Here is an 18,419-nt window from a genome sequence, read left to right on the forward strand (position 1 = left end):
TTTTGAGGCACTGTTTATTCTGAAGTAGGTGAATGGGGAATTCTATGCTGACGGTGGGTTTCGGCTTCTTGCAGGGACATGGAGGCAGGAGCTGGAGATGTAGCTTACCTCACACATGCAAAGCCCTGGGTTCAATCCCCAGCACTGAATAAAGCAGAGGTGGCGGTACAAGCTTGTTTTATTGGCATTCAGGGAGTAGAGGAAGGGAGATCAGAAGCTCAAAGTCATCTTCGGCGACATCATGACTCTGAGGATATCCTGGGCTATGGGAGACCCTGTCTTGAACAAACACTGTCAAATTAACTGCCATTGGCGCACTGTCCCCTCCAACCCACCAGTTCCTCGGGCTAAGAGGATGTCAGTATCTGCCTCATCGGAAATGATGTCTATTACAGAACTCCTTTAGACATTTTCTCAGGGTAAGAACATTCTTGGAGCTGGTGGCTGCTTAGAATCTAAGGGCAGCTACAGTTAGTTCCCAGGGGCTGCTTTAGGCAGCTCACAACCACTTACAATCCCAATTCAGGGAGCCCAGCACCCTCTTCTAGCCTCCATGGGTACTCACCTGCATCTGCACAGGAGAACACACACACACACACACACACACACACACACACGCCCTCGAATTAAAAATGAAACAAGCCAGGCCCAGTGTCACAGGCCTGTAATCCCAGCATTTGGGAGGCAGAGGCAGGATGATCTCTCTGAGTCCAAGGCCAGCCTGGTCTACAAAGCCCAAGGCTACACGGGGAAACCCTGTCTTGAAAACCAACCAACCGAACAAACAAATAAGATAAAAAAAATTAAAAAAAGAAAGAAAGAAAGAAAGAAAGAAAGAAAGAAAGAAAATGTTCTTTTGTACAAGCCACTAAGTTTCTTTCACAATTGCCTTTCCCTGCTTTTGTAGTGCTGGAGATCAAACTTGTGTTTGATAGGCCTTATGTTTGTTAGGCAGGTGTTGTACCATTCATTGAACTATTTCAAGCCCTGGCTGGCCTGGACTCACTTTGTACACCAGGCTGGCCTCGAACTCACAGAGATCTGCCTGCCTCTGCCTCCCATGTGCTAGGATTAAAGGTGTGCACCACCACACCCAGGTTTGTTTTTTGGGTTTTTGTTTGTTTGTTGTTGTTGTTTTGTTTTGCTTTTGGTTTTTTGAAGCAAGGTTTCTCTGTGTAGCCCTGGCTGTCCTAGAACTTACTTTGTAGACCAGACTAGCCTAGAACTCAGGGATCTGCCTGGTTCTGCCTTCTGAGTGCTGGGATTAAAGGCGTGTGCCACCATCAACCTGCTAAGGTGTTGTCTCTTAAAACACAAATTAACATTGAATTGAAAGATATTCTTCTACATCAATGGAGCTGATCATGATTTTACTCTGTTGATCTGTTATATGGGGGAAAAAACTATTTTGGTCCCATTTTATCATTTTGATCAATTCTAAGTATTTCAAAAATTTCCACTCTGCTTTCTCCTTTGACCCATGAATTTATTCAGAGGTGTTTTCATTTTCAACTATACGGTGTCTGGTGTTTGTCTTCATTATTAAAATTTTAACAATGTCGACTTGTGGTCAGAAAGTGACATGAATAGGAAGAATCTGTTGGCAGGTTCTTCTTTGGTCTAATGTGTGCTTGACTCACCTCTGCAACAACGTCAGCCCAGCTTGTCTCTCTCGGGATGCTACATCTTAGTGGGGGTTACTAAAGTTTATGTGGAGGGCTAGCAGGAGTCAAGGAGTCTGGGCTCTTATCCCTGGGCCTCATGCCATAACTAGAGCCCTCTCCCTCGGTGAGCCAGTACCATGGACAGCAGACATGCCAAGCAAGGGTCCCGTTTCCTGCTCAAGCCTTCCCTTTGTCCCTCTCCTAGTATCTTTGCCAGTGACTTGGGACGTCCCAGGGATGCTCTGAGTAAAACCATCAAGGATGGCCTGGACCATCACTTCTCTTGGTCGCCTTCTCCTGGGGCTTCTCACTCTTTGTTCTTTCCCCAGATAGTTTCTGGACCCAGGACTCTTCCAGAACAGGTGGGAAGTGAAGGGTGTTAGTGTTTAGAGGTGGGTGTTGCTGCTTCGTTTCTCTGGTCTTCCGGAAACAGCAGGAAAAGCAGAAGTCTCTCCTTGACAGACACTGCTGCTCCTGGACGGTCAGATCACGTGGTTTATCCACCACTCACAACTTTCCTGAGGGCAAGTGGAGAGTGTATGCCAAGGAGCTTTGAAAACGTACATCTGAACCTGGCGTGGCAGTGCATGCCTTTAATCCCAACACTCAAGGAAGCAGAGGCAGGCTGACTGTTGTGAGTTCGAGGCCAGTAAGGTCTACAAAGCAAGTATACAACAGTCAAGGCTACACAGAGAAACCCTGTCTCAAAAAAGCAAAAGAAAGAAAACAGGTTTGTTCAGGTTTTGTTGTGTACTAGTTAGGGCAGGGGCTTGAACCTAGGGCCCTTTGCTGGGATTAAAGGCAAGCACCACCATGCACAACCCTTATTTTTAAATTTTTGAGGTGAGGTCTTAGCATGCCTGGATCCTCCTGACTCAGCTTCTAGATGCTAGAATTAGAACGGTGTACCTATATTCCTCATCTGCTTGTTTATTTCTTTATTTGGACAGGGTCTTACTATTTAGCCAATCTGGCTAAAACTCTCTAGGTAGCCCCAGCTGGCCTCAACTTTGTGGCAATCCTCCTGCCTCAGTCTCAAGTTTGGGGTTTATAGGTGTGCACCAATCCTGAATGAAGTTATATATATATATATATATTTTTTTTTTTTTCATTTGTGGGGATCAGAAGTTCAAGGTCACCCCCAGCTACAAGGTCATTCTGAGGTCATCCTGGGAAGCATGGCACCCTGTCTCAAAACAAACAAACAAACAAACAAACAAACAAACACACAGATGAAACAGATGGCTCCAGGTTAAGACCACTCCCTTTTCCAGAGGCCCTGAGTTCTGCTTCCAGTATCCATATTAAGCCGGTCACAACCACCTATCTCTCTAGCTCCAGGGGACTGATGCCCTCTGGCCTCTGATAACTTGAAGGCAAGTGCACTCACGCACCCCACAAACATTTTTTTAATGAAAAAAAAAAAAAAAAAGATTCTAAACCCATAATCAGCTAACAGATTCATATTCATTTGTTTGTTTTTGTTTGTTTATTGGTGCTACCTGATTTTTTTGCTTGGTCAAGCTGCTGGATTTTCTTGAACCCCATGCTTCTCTTATGCAACAAGGACCATATTCTTCAGGATGAGAAGTATAAGGAGCCGGTGAAAGGCTCCTGGGGTAGTGTAGCCTGCAGCTTCCGAAGTGATGATGGGTCCTTCAGGCTCCGATTACACGCTAACTCAGGGGACCTCTGACGTGTGAGGCCACCTGCGTTGACTGGCTATTCTTGGGGTTCATGGAGGAGGCCAGCCCTGTGGAACAGCACGGTCTGGTGCTTTGCTTTGTCCTTGTTGGCTACGCTGCTCCCAGAGGTTTGCTGGCTGTCTTTTAAGAGCAGATGCTCAAGTATTGCTATGTCACCTTGCCTCCCTGATTGGCTAATAAAAGGCCCTACTACACCTAGGCAGGGCAGAAGTGGAGGTGGAGCTAGGGTTTGTGGGCTGGGAGGACAAAAGGATCATGGGAGAGGAGACAGGCCCTGGAGGAGAAAGAAGGAGCAGAATTGCCATGGGAGAGGCAGAGAACCACGTTGGCCCGCAGGAGGAATTCGGAAGGTCCGAGTGGAGAGAAGTGGACCAGATGGAAAACATAAACAAGTCTTTATGGAATTGCAGCCGGGAAGTAGCCCAGATAGGATTTATTAGAGCAATCGGCAGGGAATGGGGGCTGGGAGATGAGGATGCTTGTCCTGGCCCAGGAGTCCTTTATCTTTCTGTGTTGCTATCCATCTTAGTCTCCTCACTAGAATACAAGCCCGAGGTGGACAGGCCCCTGAAAGGTTGTCTCTCTGTCTGCAGAAGCTGGGGCTATCAAGGGCCCAGATTTGCCTTTGGGAAGGGCCCAGTTCTCACTTCAGTGCAAGCTAGTCCCACTGCCACCCAGAGCCCACCACCGTGATTATAGACCAACTGTTATTATTTTTAAAATGATGCCACGCATATACAGCAGGTATAATATGAAAGAGTTTTTTGGATGGAGATGGAGAGAGAGAGAGAGGCAGACGGGCCACTAAGTACCTGGCCTAGATGATGTCATAGGCCTCAGGTACTGACATACGAGGTTGTCAAGACCCTAAAGGCAGGCCAGTTGATTGCCTGCACAACATAACACCAACACCTAGAAGGGTGGAGGTCTGGAGGCCCCTGACTGCTTGCACACCCCCTTCCTTCCTCCTCAGTAGCCTCTTTACCACACAATGTTCTTCCTCAGACCGGCATCTTCAGTCCCTGCTCAGGAAGCTGCAGAGAAAATACTCAAAGACCGTAGGGTAAACAGTCCTCCCGCGCTGAAGGCTGGGCTGCCTACGGGAGGAGAAATGCAGGCCTGCCTCACAGCCCCAGATCCTGGGAGTGCTCCCTACTGGTGTCAGGAGCGGGATCCCCACCCATGTGAGACTAGACGTTACTGCCCCTTGTCTTCTTCTGGATCCTGGTCGGTGACTACTTCTTTCCCAGGTCCCAGGGAAGGGGCCCTGCCAGGGTGAGAATCAGTCAGAGCATGGCTGACCAGAGAGGCACCCCTACCCCCACAGCCACGACCCCCAGCGGCTGCCTAAGGAAAAGGCTGAGACAGCTAAGCACAGGTGGCTCTGGTCCACAAGTCCTTCTCATTGTCTCCAGACCTCTGGCGCCCAAATGCACGGGGGTGGAGGGTGGGAGGGAGAGGTAGAATGGGGAGAGCTCTGTCCAGCTGCTCTTAGAGGCAGGGTCTTCATCTGGCTGCTGAAGCCCCCTTAGGGTCTGAGCATCCTGGTCACATGCCATCTCCAGTTTCCTCTGAGATAGAAACATTCTATCCTACAGACATCTCCATAAGCAGAAAGGTAAACAACTCAAAAACAGCTTCAGGAAGTCCCTAAAACGGAGCAGGTTCACTAGGCCCCTCCCTGCCAGAGTAAACAATAAAAGCAAGAGTCCTTCTCAGACCGGTGGAGCTGCAAAAACGGACTCTGAGAAGAGCCGGCGGCATGTCGGCGCAGGTCTGTAACCCCAGCACTCTGGAAGGCACAGGCAGGAGGATCTCTGTGAGTTCAAGGCCAGCCCGGTCTACAGAGTGAGGACCAGGACAGCCGGGGTTACACAGAGAAACCCTGTCTCATAAAACAAAACAAAACAAAACAAAAGGAAAACCTCTGAGACCAGACCAACTGCCCAAAAGAAGCAGAGACCAGCCGAGCTGCCTGGAAAGGACACTTTCTAACCTGTTGAGCTGCTGGCAGGCTGTGTGGCATACTCCCCGTCCCAAGCTTTGTGAGTCGTCACCCACACTGGAGTGGGCTGCCGCTGGGTAACCCTCGCCCGCATTCTAGTAAGTGACCCCAATAAACTAGTTTTTTCCAAGTTGCACTTCAGTGGTGTCTGTACTTTGATCTGCCGTGGGCTCCCTATCTGGGGAGAAGAGGAAAATATGTTGTATCCCCCCACACACACACAAAAAAAAAGTTTCCTCACACAACAACATTCCGTGCGTGTCCTAGAGCGTGCCACTGGGGCCATGTCTAAAAGCAAGAACCCATTTCTGCTCCTTGACCCTCCTCTTCCTCAACAAGGGCCTTCCTGTCCTTCCAGAACTTCCAGGTGGATGTGGCAAGACTCCACAGCCCTAGGCTTTTCAACTGCAGAAGGGTGACCGACCTCTGGATCCCATCCTTGGCGAGGGCGATGACGGATGTCCGCGCACACCGTCTGTCTTGTCTGTGCTTGCCCCGGCTAAACTGTCAGTTATTTTTGACCCTAAATGCAGTTCTCACCTGCAGCTGGCCGGGCTCTAGCTAGCGCTCTCTCCTTCCACACCTCGGTTATGCTGATTCACCCCATGCCACTTCCCCCAACCTCAGGGAGGTAATGACAGCAGTGATGGGGCCTGGGCTCTCCTCCAGGGAGTCCAGGGCTCTTCCCTCTGCCCCTCCTCCCTTGACATCTGCAGATCTGTGGCGCAGTCCACGGGGGCAGGAGTGGTTTCGCCTCTTCCCCCATGCAGGCTGCAGGAGAGATAGATGACCCTGGGCTTGTCCTCAGGGTTTGTTCTTCATCTTCCACTGTTTCTCCTACTCGCTAGGGGGACCCAGGAACCGCAGAGTCCCTTGTCAGAAGTGAACTTTCTACTCCACCAGTCTCTGGGCCTCACTCCTCCATCCTACCCCTCCCCTAAGCCTGTCCTCAGCAGGTCAAAGGCTGAGTTCGCATCTCCTCCTTCTCTTACAGCTCTCTCTGGAAGGCCGGAGGGAAGACCAGTTCTGCGCTCTCTCGGCCCATTCCAGATTGCATCAGGCTCAGGCCCTCGGGGAAGCAGTGGCCTCGTCTGCGAGGTTAAGGGTCAGAACCCTGACGGCCCATTTGGTAAGGCCGGCAGAGAACCCTGGCTCTCTGAGCCGGAAAGGGAAGGGCCGGATCCAGCAAGGCCGGATGTGGAAGCACCTGACCCTCAAGGTAGCAGATCCCGGGGACAGTCAGAAAAGCTGGTGAGCTGAAGCTCGGTGGGTTGGGAGGGAGGGTGTGTGTGCTCCGGGGGGTACACACAGCCCGAGTTTGGAGGTGTCTCTCTATAGGAGTTATTGATCGTCAGCGCTGAGCAGCATTTTCAGCCATGGTCAAGCATCAGGGCGCTGGATTGGTCCAACTTTGATGAAGATGCCCATGAAGAAGCAAAGAGAGATGGTGTGGGTGGTCCAAGTTCCATCGTGAAGTGGGTGCTTTTTTGGGGGGGTTAGAGTGCCCTCTTGTGGACACACGAGGAATCGCATCACATTCTTCCCGCCACCCAGTAGTTCCAAAACCACTTGTTACCCACCCACTTGCACGCCGCTGACAAGCCTGCAGCGGAGAGACCTCTTATTTTAAAAAAAAAAAAAAAAAATCTACACATTGAGCTTCCACGGACAGTCATGAAACAGCTGCGTGCTTTGAGGCCGTCCACTTTTCCCTCTCCCACCCAGGGAGGCGAGATCGTGATGGGTGAAAAGTGGATCCGAGACGGGAATTAAGGGAGCTGCCTCGGGCAGGCCACACAGCTCCGGGAGACTCCCGGGGCTCTGCAGAATCCGCCGCGGTGGGTCGGAGGAGCCCTCGGAGAGAAGCGTGAGGCCCGTGAGGCGATGTGAGGACCTGCAGCCGGAGCACAGGGAGGTTCAGGAAGCGTCCATCTGGGGTGGCCACAGGTGCGTAAGTGCAAGCAGAGGATGGAATCCCTTCTAAGCATGTGGAAACGCCCCCCCACACTTTGAGGGAACGTGGCAGACGGGAGGCCTGAGAGGCAGTCCCGCCTAGTTTCTTAGTGTCTGCATGAAGCTTTTCAACTTTTAAAAAAATATATTTATTTACTTACAATGCACACAGTATCCTGCCTGCATGTACGCCTGCAGGCCAGCAGAGGGCACCAGATCTCACTAGAGATGGTTGTGAGCCACCGTGTGGTTGCTGGGAATTGAACTCAGATTTTGTAGAGGAAGCAGAGGCAGGAGGCAGCCTCCAGCTCACGGTTCGTTAAGACCGTGTGGGGCACCAGAAGGCTGAGGCGGGAGTGTTGTGTGCTGGAGGCTAAACGGGCGAAGAACAAGACCTTGTCTTGACAACATGAAAACAGACAAACAAAAACCCCTCCCGAAGTGAGAGGGGCAGCATAGGAATGAGCTGGCCAACGGGCAACGGAAGCCTCCGTTTCCGTGTGCCCCACGCTCTCTGCCAGGAACCCAGTCTCTACCCTCAAACGGCATCCACCCCAAACCAGGTCGGGACGTCGAAAGGTCACAGTGAGCGTGGGACACAGGGCCTGGAAACCCAAGAGAAAGCCACCCAATCGAGAAGGAGCTGGAAGGAAACCCGGGTATACTTTGCCCGAAATGTTGCTCTTCCGCCGAGCTGCGGATAATAAACAAAGAGGACTTTGCCAATGAGAGAAAAGATAAAGGAAGTTCAGAGACAGGTCGTCACACTTAGAAAGCCACCGGCTTCTGCTTTGGGACAGGGGGGAAATGGTTGTATAGTTGTCAAAGACAGGGACGACAGCAGGGTAAGGAGAGAGGAACCAGAGAGCTCAACTTGGCATGGGAAAAATGAGGGCTGGAGAGGTGGGTGTCGGCCCTTCAGAGGGACACCTAGAAGGTGGCTAGACTGTGTCACTGGTTCCCGAAGTCCATCTTCCGGTTCTTCATCAGCGAGAGCATTTTGAAGTGGTAGTTGGGAACAATAACCACGGGGAAGAAAATTCACCTTTCCCACGTATTTCACACGGTTCTCAAGCGTCCCGATTCTGTCCCTTCCCTCTGTGTGCCTCCTTCCATCTCATTGTTTTGGGATTTTTTGTGTGTGGGGAGGGGAGGTCAAGACAGGATTTCTCTGTGTAGCCCCGGCTGTTCCGGAACTTGACCAGTAGATGAGATGGCCTCAGACTCACCGAGATCTGCTTGTCTCTGCCTCCCAAGTACTGGGACCGAAGGTGTGTGCCACCGCCAGCGGGCACCCACCTCGCTGACCAGAAAGCCATTCTGTGGCTATCGTGGAGGAATGTGAGAACAGCGAGTCTTGTCTTCCCACGTATGTAAGAGTAACTTAGGCATGCTTAGGTCTCACGGAGACCAATAGAGGGTGCCACAATATGGCAAACTGGAGCTGGTGTTCGAGCCAGCAGTGGGTGCTGGGAACTGCGCTCCAAAAATGGACAGTGCCTTAATCGCTGAGCCACCTCTCCAGCCTCTGTTTTTTAAATTGATTTAAATTGTGTGTGTGTGTGTGTGTTTTGAGATAGGATCTTACTACGAAGCTCTGGCCTTCCTGGAGCCTGCTACCTAGACCAAGCTGGCCTTGAATTCACAGAGATCCTCCTGCTTCTGCCTCCTGAATGCTGGGACTAAAAGGTGTGTGCCATCCCAGCCAGTCTGTTTCCCACTGAAGCTAAATCTTGTGGGGCTGGGGGTGGACATAGCGAGGGCAGAACCTGGGAACGGAAATATTTTTTTATAATTTATTTTTATTTTATGCACATTGGTGTTTTAACTGCATGTATGTCTGGGTGAGGGTGTCTGATCCCCTGGAACAGGAGTTGCAGAGGATTATGAGCTGTCATGTGGGTGCTGGAAATTGAACCCGGGTCCTCTGGAAGAGCAGCAAGTACTCTTGACTGCTGAGCCAGCTAGACCAAGGGAAGAGATAGTTTTAATTTATAGCTTTCTGTGATTTGGTTTCCTGTGAAGGGATATTTGGATTTTAGTCCGTTTTCTGCTGTTATGCCAATATTTAAGACTGTATAACTCGCAGAGAGAAGTTTATTTAAGTTCCAGTTCTAGAAGCTGGGGTGTCAACAGCATCGTCTGGTCAGGGCACCATAACATGAGGGAAAGTGAAACGGTGAGAAAGTAAACACAAAGCAGAAAGCAAGAAGGGTTCTGAGGCACAAATCCTTTTTAATCGCTGCTTGAAGGCTCCAGCTTCCAACAACACTGCAGTGTCAGTCTGATTTCAACGTGACCATCCTCAGAGCCGACGAATACACGCAAACCACAGCATCTGCGCTTTACCTGTGCTGTTGTACTTTTTAAAAACTCTTTTGTTTATGTTTCCTATGAGTCTTTCTCCCTACTCCACCCCAATCCCTTCCAACACCCCAACACCAGGTAGGAGAGAGAAAGAGTGGGAGAGGGAGCACAGTTCTTTCTTAGCTGCTTCCTGTTGGTCAGAGCCGTCGGGTTCCTTGGAGACGGTCCAATCCTCATTTAGGAGATCTCCACTTTCTTGTCTCGCAGCAGCAACCAGGAGCAGCAAGGGGGGGAGCAGCAGCAGCCTTGTCCTTTCTCCTCTCCACTCTCTGCGCTCTGGCATTTATCCTCTCTCCAGAATCTCAGATTAAACTACCTGCATCTGGCAGAGAGTTCCTCTCAGAGCCCGCATGAGGCAAATAGGTTGCTGCTGTGGACCATCTGAATCAGTTCCACGCGCCACACCTGGGATCAAAACAAAAACATGTTTATACCCACGGGGCACACGTGTTCACATGAGCACGGTTTCTTGTGAGCAGGTGCAAGTGTGTGCGTGTCTGTAAAAGCAGGAGGACAAGCTCAGGTGTTGTCTCCTCCTGGGCTGCCTGCTCTGTTACCCCCACTGGCCTGGGGCTCTACCTGACTGAGTTAGGCCGGCTGGTTAGCAATCCTCAGGGATTCGCCCGGCTTCATTTCCCCAGTGCTGGGAGTGTGGGTGCCGTCAAGCTCAGCGTTTTGCGTGACTCCTGGGGATCAGGTCCTTGGCACATCCTTAGGTCCAGGAGTCAGAGGCAGTTGGACCTCTGTGAGTTTGAGACAAGCCTGCTCTATGTAATGAGTTCTGGGTCAGCCAGGGATACACAAGGAGACCCTGTCTCAAGAAAAAGGAAACAAAGAAACTAAACAACAGCAACAAAAAACCCAGTAGGATAAGTTTTTCACTTATTGTATGTTTGTATGATCATATATGTATCACAATGCATGTGCGGAGGTCAGAGAACAACTTTCTTTCCTTTTCTTGTATTTTTCGGGGCAGGGTTTCTCTGTGTCGCTTTGGCCGTCCTGGACTTACTCTGTAGACCAGGCTGGCCTTGAACTCACAGTGATCCACCTGCCTCTGCCTCCCGAGTGCTGGGATTAAAGGCATGCGGCACTGTGCCCTGCTCAGAAAACAGCTTTCAAGAGACAGTTCTACCCTGTGAAACCCAGGGATCAAACTCAGGTCAACAGATTTGGTTGCAAATGCCTTTATCTGCTGAGCCATTTTGGCAGCCCCAATATGTATGTGCACACCCATACACACACGTACGTGTGTGTGTGTGTGTGTGTGTGTGTGTGTGTGTATACATTTTGTTCAGTTCTTTGAGACAGTTGTTCTGTGTAGCCCTGGCTGTCCTGGAACTTGGTCTGTAGACCAGGCTAGCCTAAAACTATGTCTGCCTCTGCCTTCTAAGTGCAGGAATTAAAGGTGTGTGCCACCATACTTGGCCCCAACATGATTTTTTAAAAAATAGTTATTTATTTTATTATGTATGCAGTGTTCTGCCTGCATGTACACCTGAACGCCAGCAGAGGGCACCAGATCTCATTATTGATAGTTGTGAGCCACCTTGTGGGTGCTAGGAATTGAACTCAGGACCTCTGGAAGAGCAGACAGTGCTCTTAACCTCTGAGCCAGCTCTCCAGCCCCAACATGTTTTTTCTTTTGTTTGTTTTTAGAGACAGGATTTCTCTGTGTAGCCCAGGATTTCTCTGTGTAGCCCAAGCTGTCCTGGAACTCACTTTGTATACTAGGCTGGCCTCAAACTCAGAGATCTGCCTGCCTTTGCCTCCCAAGTGCTGGGACTACAAGTGTGCACCACCACGCCCGGCACCAACATATTTTTAATATATAATTTTTTCTTTCTTTGTAATGTTATGTGTATGGATGTTTTGCTTGTAGATGTGCCTGGGCACCAAGTGGTGCAGTGCTCAAAGAGGCCACAAGGGGGCATCAGATCTCCTGAAACTGGAGTTGTAGCTTGTGAGCTGCTGCCTGGTGTGGGTTCTGGCAATTGAACCCAATTCCTCTGCAAGGGCAGCCAGCGCTCTTAACCACAGAACCAGGTAAAGGTCCAGAACCTGGAAAGTGTCCCAGAAGGGCAGGGCCTGGGCCTGGAGTGTGGTCAGGCGTTCCACAAATAATATGGTTGGCCGGTTGGGCCACTCTGAGTTCATCTCAGCTTCGTGCTCCGTGGCCAGACTTTGAAGAAGTTTAAAGTCCCGCACAAGTGTCCCACTTCCTGCTGGCATTAGGGTTGGAACAGCTTTGGAGCTGAGCAGTCTGAAGCCCTGTCTTCCAGGCTCTGATGACAGGGTTTGAATGAATCCCACCTGGCTATCTGCCATTCGGATCCCTGTGCACAGAATCAAGGCCAAAAAACTGTCACCGTCATGAAACGTGACCCCAAACCTGGTTGTAATGGCTCTGTCTTAACAACAGGCCTGGAGGCTCTGCCGGTCCATCTGGGCTCTAGGGTAAGGGTCTCCAGCTCCATGTGTATGAGAGCTTGGAGAGGTTTCTCAGTGGAAAAGCACCTGCCTAGCATTCTTTCTGTTTTGTTCTGTGACAGGGTTTCTCTGTGTAGCCTTGGCTGTATTGGACTCACTTTGTAGACCATGCTGGCCTGGAACTCATAGAGATCCGCCTGCCTCTACCTCCCATCGCTGGGACTAAAGGCGTGCGCCGTCACTGCCTGGCCTGCCTAGCAGTCTTATTCTTTTTTTTTTTTTTTTCTTACTATAGATTGTTGTGAACCACCATGTGGTTGCTGGAAATTGAACTCAGGACCCTTGAAAGAACAGCGAATGTTCTTAACCTCTGGGCCAGCTCTCCAGCCCCTGCCTAGCATTCTTAAAGCCCTAATTCAATACCCAGCACAGGTTGGAAAAAGAGAAAGAGAGAGAGAGAGAACACGTGCATTTCCTTTGAAGAGCTGTCTATCTCCACCCTCTTGTTCTCAGCCACGGCATTTATCTGGAATCATTTTTGCTCCCAGATTGTGCCCATAAGCTTGCTTCCGTGTCCACCATCAAGATGACTGCTCGTGACTGGCAGATAGAACAGGATGACTCACAAGTCATTTTCTGGGAACCATAAGAGAAAAACCCGCTCTTTAATGTTCATTTCTTGAGACAGGGTTTCACCATGTAGCCCTGGCCTGCCCGGAATTCCATCGAAGACCGGATCAGACTTGAACTGACTTTTTCATGTATGTGGTGTTTTGTCTGCATGTGTGTCCGTGTACCACAGGCACATACAATCCATACAGAGACCACAGGACGGCGTCGGATACCCCGGGACTGGAGTTACGGTTGGTTGTGAGCTGCCGGGTGGGTGACAGGAATGGAACGGGCATCCCCTAGAAGAAGCAGCAGCACTGAGCCATCTTTCCTACCTTGAACTCCACGGTCAAGAGCGTCCATGAAGTGGCAAGCTTCATGGGCCTTGCTGTTCACACAGGACACCACCTTCACACTGCAGGAAACATGGCTGGTGCACGGGTGTAACGTGCAGGCAGAAACGGGAGGACATGAGTTCAAGGGCAGCGTGGGCTACACAACAAGAGGCTGCCTCAAAAGGAAAATGAGAACAAGACCTTCAGCAAGATCTAGGAACAGCACTTTTTTTTTTTTTTTTTTTTTTTTAATATATCAGAAGATGTCCACAGGGCTAAAATATGGTCTCTGTCCCATTCTCACTCCCGGGTAGCTGCTATTACTGTGGGAGGAGCCGGGTACCATCTTCCCATAAAAGGAAGCGAGGATGTCACCATCGTCACCCTGTTCCTCGCAGGGGCATGACTTGGGGAGGCTACCTTCAGTGACAGGCACTGAAGACTCTCAGACTCCCGCTCCAAATCGAAAGCCTGGGAGACAGGGAGGCCCAGTAGGACCTTCGAGGAGCTGGGACCAGGGAGCGCCCTGTGCTCTTGCTCTGGCCTGTGAGCTGCAGTGCACATCGTCTCCCTGTGTCTTTGCCTCGAGACAGGGTCTCGCTCTTGCTTTGAACTCCTGGCCGCCCTCCTGCCTCAGCTTCCGGAGAGATGGGATTAGAGATGCCATTAGTAGAGTGTTTGGTTTATTGTCTAAGCTGGGAAAAGTCATCGGACTGGCCTGTGGGCAAGTCCATTGGTTGTGGGAGAGTGTAGTCTACCCCAGAAAGGTGACCCTGTGCTGTGAGAGAGAGAGAGAGAGAGAGAGAGAGAGAGAGAGAGAATCCCTAAAAACTGTGATAAAGATGCTAGAGTGTAGCTCTTCACAGTTGATGGCTTCTGGCGGGGGTAGGGAGGTGAGGAAGGATTCAGTTGTCTCTAAGGGGCTGGCCACTGGGAGTTTGATCATGATCCAGTGAGTATATAGTATATGGCCAGTACAAGTTGAACTTTATATTTGTTGTTGTTATTGTTTTGGGGTAGACCTGGGAGGAATGGAAATGTGATCAGGGTGCATTATGGGAAACTCTCAAATAATTAATAAAAATATTATGTCGCTGGGGGAAGGAACCTTTAATCCCAGCACTCGGCAGGCAGAGGCAGGCAGATCTCTGAGTTTAAGGCCAGCCTGTTCTACAGAGGGAGTTCTGGGATAGCCAGGGCTACAACACAGAAACCCTGTATCAAAGTAAATTAACCAAAAATCTTAAAAAAATATAAAAAGAAGACAAGGTAAGAAAAGAAAAACCAAGGGCCTGGAGAGATGGCTCAGTTAGCGAAGAGCACTGGCAGCTTTCTCAGAGCGACCTAGCTTTTGACTCCCAGAGCCTACATGGTGGCTCACAACTGTCTGTCGGTCCAGTTCCAGAGAACTTGGCCCTCTTAGGCCTCCAAGGACACGCCGCATTCTCCATGCAGAGGAAAACATACAGGTGCAATGCCTGTACGTGTAAAATTAAAAACAAACAAACTGCAGGGTGGTGGTGCCACGCGCCTTTAAATCCTAGCACTTGGGAGGCGGAAGCAGACGGATTTCTGCAAGTTCAAGGCCAGACTGGTGTACAGAGTGAGTTCCAGGATAGCCTGGGCTACACAGAGAAACTCTGTCCTGAAAAACATAGATAGATAGATAGATAGATAGATAGATAGATAGATAGATAGATAGATACATAGATACATAGATACACAGATAGATACATAGATAGACAAATAAATAAGCGAGCAACAGCTGAGCAAGCCAGGGGGAATAAGCCAGTAAGCAGCAATCTTCCATGGTCCCTGCTTGAGTTCCTGCCTTAGCGTCCCTTACTAATGAACCCTGATCAGAATGTGTAAGCCAAAGATGAATGTAAGCTTCCTCCCTGGCTGCTTTTCCTTTTTTTTTTTCCTCACAACAGCAGAAAGCTAACCTTGGTTACCCTTCTCTCTCTCTCTCTCTCTCTCTCTCTCTCTCTCTCTCTCTCTGTCCCCTACATGTTCATATGCTTGGCTGCTCTCACAACACGATTCACACAGCCTCAATTAGAACACCACCCGGACTCACTAACCACTCTCTCGTTCCTCCCTGTGACAAGCCCCTCTCAGGGGACAGGATTTTCAAAAGGAGGGACTGTGGTCTAACCGATTCTTTTGAGACGTGTCTTAGGGAGCCTGTGCTGGCCTCCCTCTTACTGCGTGGCTGGGACTGGCTCGTGATTAACACCGCTCCACACTCTGGAGCTGAAGATTGAAATGCCTTCTAGGAGGGCTGACCCTAAGAGAACTGATTGGTGCCGGCGGGAGCTGCAGAGTCCCAGGGCTTGTAGAGAACTGTAGACTATCCAAAGTCTGAACTCAGCCATGTCAGGACGCCCGGGTCCGCTTCTCACACTCAGCACCTGGAAACAGAGAGTCCTCCTCCAGAGAGGAGCAGAAGAGCAAACACAGGGCTTTGGGAAACATCAAGACAGTCAGAGGGGTCCTGCAAAGTGGGGGAAAAAAAAGAAAGAAAAGCGAAGTCACCTTTGGCGTGGAGGGGCTAGAGAAGGTTCAGTGTGTAAAGACACAGGCGAAGACCTGAGTTGGTATCCCCAGATCTCACGTCAGAGCTCAAACACCTCTGACCCCGGCGCTTCCCGGAAATGGCAGGTGGAGACAGGAAAATGTCCCCAAAGCTCACAAGCCAGCAAGCCACACTCGCAGTAGAAAAACAATAGAGTCCTTGTCTCAAACAAGGTGGAAGGGGAGAACTTGTACCCACAGATGTCCCCTGACCTCCACGTGCGCACAGCCCCACCCACAACCCACCCACAAGTTCATGCATGCAGCGCGCACACACACACACACACATACACCATACACACACATACAAAAATTGGGGGTGAAAAGTGGACTTCAGTGAGGTCAGCCTTCACAGTGGTCTTACTACACGGGACCCTGAGAGGTGAGAATCGCCTCATTAGGAGATACCCATGTCGTATGTGGCATGATGGGGCAGGAAGGGACACATGGATCCTTTAGCTCACAGACCATCCCACAGCGTCACGGCCATGGAGACCCACAATGGGGCCCCAAAGAGGGGAAGGGAGGCTTCCCTTCAAATCCAGTTGACCAAGGCAGTTTTTGACACTTAGGGGTTTTCAGGGGACAAGCTTCATACCGAGTGGTCTAGCCTGGCCTACCTGTCAAGGGGCACTGGAGCAGGCGCTTGACAAGATCTTAAACGAGAACTGTAGGACCACAGCCCAGGATTTCTCATCAACTCTGTCCCAGGGAGAGAGCTAGGGGAGGAAGGGAGAGAGGGAAGGAGGGAAGGAGGGAGGGAGGGAGGGATGGAAGGAAGGAAGGAGGGCTGGGCTGCCTTTTCCCTCAGAGATCTAAGGACTGACTGTAACAGCCAGAGCTGGCATCTGTTAGTTCTTCGAGTTAAGGGGCAGACGGCGTGGGAGTTCGGCCCGATTTCAGGAAGGGAGAGGCAGCTAGAAGGTCTTTTCTTTTTTTTTTTTTTCAAAACATAGCCCTAGGCTATCTGGAAACTCACTCTGTAGGTCAGGCTGGCCTTGAACTCACAGAGTCTAGAGCAGTTGGCTCTCAACCTTCCCAACAGTTGCAATGCAGTTCCTCATGTTGTGGTGACACAAAATTGTTGTTGTTGCTTCGTAACTGTAATTCTGCTGCTGTTATGAATTGTGATGTAAATATCCGGTGTTTTCCAATAGTTTCAAGCTACCCCTGAGGAAGGGGTCTCGACCCATACGTTGAGAACTACCGGTCCAAACAGGGACTGGGAAAGTAGCTCTCAGCTGGAGCGTTTTGCCCAACACGCCTGAGGTCCTGGTCCCTGAGGTCCTCAGGAACGCCCACCCACATGCTCACACGTGGCCACTCCCACCCGACCACATGGCTCCAAAGCAAGATAGGCAGCCTTCGATATTCAGAACACTGAAGATGAGGAAAATGCCAAAAGTTTAAGGAGGGATCTCATGATCAGAACGGTATCGTGCTTCCTAAGAGCAACGGTATAAATGAAAATACAATGGGCAAATGTCTTAGGAGTTCATGATGTGGAGCGAGAGGGATGGGTCGACGGTTAAAGCGCTGGCTGATCTTCCTTCCGGAAGTCCTGGGTTCAATTCCCAGCCCCCCACAGGAGGCTCACAACCCTCTGAAATTCTGCTCCCAGGGGATTTGACGCCCTCTCCTGACCTCTGTGGGTACTAGGCAGTCTACGTCAGTCATACCTGCAGGCAAAACACTAGTACTCGAGAAACTGAATAAGTTAATAAATAAGCAAGAATTTAATGGGTTCTTGGCTTACTGGTTAAGAACATTTGCTGCTCTTACTGAGGGCCCAGGTTCAAATCCCAGCAAGTGGCTCATAACCATCTATAACTCTAGCTCAAAATCTTTCTTTCTTTCTTGTTTTGTTTTGTTGAGACAGGGTTTCTCTGTGTAGCCTTGGCTATCCTGGACTCACAAGACCAGGCTGGCCTTGAACTCACACAGATCCACCTGCTTCTGCCTCCTGAGTGCTGGGTTTACAAGCGTGCACCACCTTGCCTGGCCCTCAAAATCTTACTTAACCTTACAGTGTTCCTTTCAAAAACTTATTTTTTTTTCTTTTCTCCGTGTCAGGAGTGTCTGTACAGAAAATAATTTTCCTAGTAAAAAAAAAAATTATCTCAGATCAACAGTTATCTTATTTCAGCTGAGTTCTGAGTTCTGTGTTTTTGTTTGTTTGTATTATTAAACTACAAATTTCTTTAAAGATTTTATTTATTTATTATGTATACAGTGCTCTGCCTGCATTATGACTGCGTGCCAGAAGAGGGCACCAGATCACATTATAAGATGTTTGCTCAGCACCTCTGGAAGTCAGTGCTCCCAACCTCTGAGCCACCTCCCCAGCCTTAAACTATAGATTCTGGTTTCCATGGTACCCACGCAAATGCACATACACCCAGCTGGGTGTGGTGGCTCTTACCTTTGGTCCTAGCACTCAGAAAGCAGAGGCAGGCGGATCTCTGCAGGTTTGAGGCCAGCCTGGTCTATATTGTGAGTTCCAAGACATCCAGGGCTCCATAGAGCGACCCTGTCTCGAAATACAAAAACAAGTCATAAATGACATAAGCACTTTAAAACATGGTTATTTATAGCCAGGTATAGTGGCACACACCTTTGATCCCGTCATTTGGAAAGCAGAGGCGTGTCGACCATTGTGAGTTCAGGACAAGCCTGACATAGTCTCAGGACATCCGGGGCTACATAGGGAGACCCTGTCTCAAATAGATAGATAGATAGATAGATAGATAGATAGATAGATAGATAGATA

Source organism: Psammomys obesus, unplaced genomic scaffold, assembly GCF_907164565.1.
Source record: "Psammomys obesus unplaced genomic scaffold, mPsaObe1.curated_primary_1811, whole genome shotgun sequence".
NCBI lineage: Eukaryota > Metazoa > Chordata > Mammalia > Rodentia > Muridae > Psammomys > Psammomys obesus.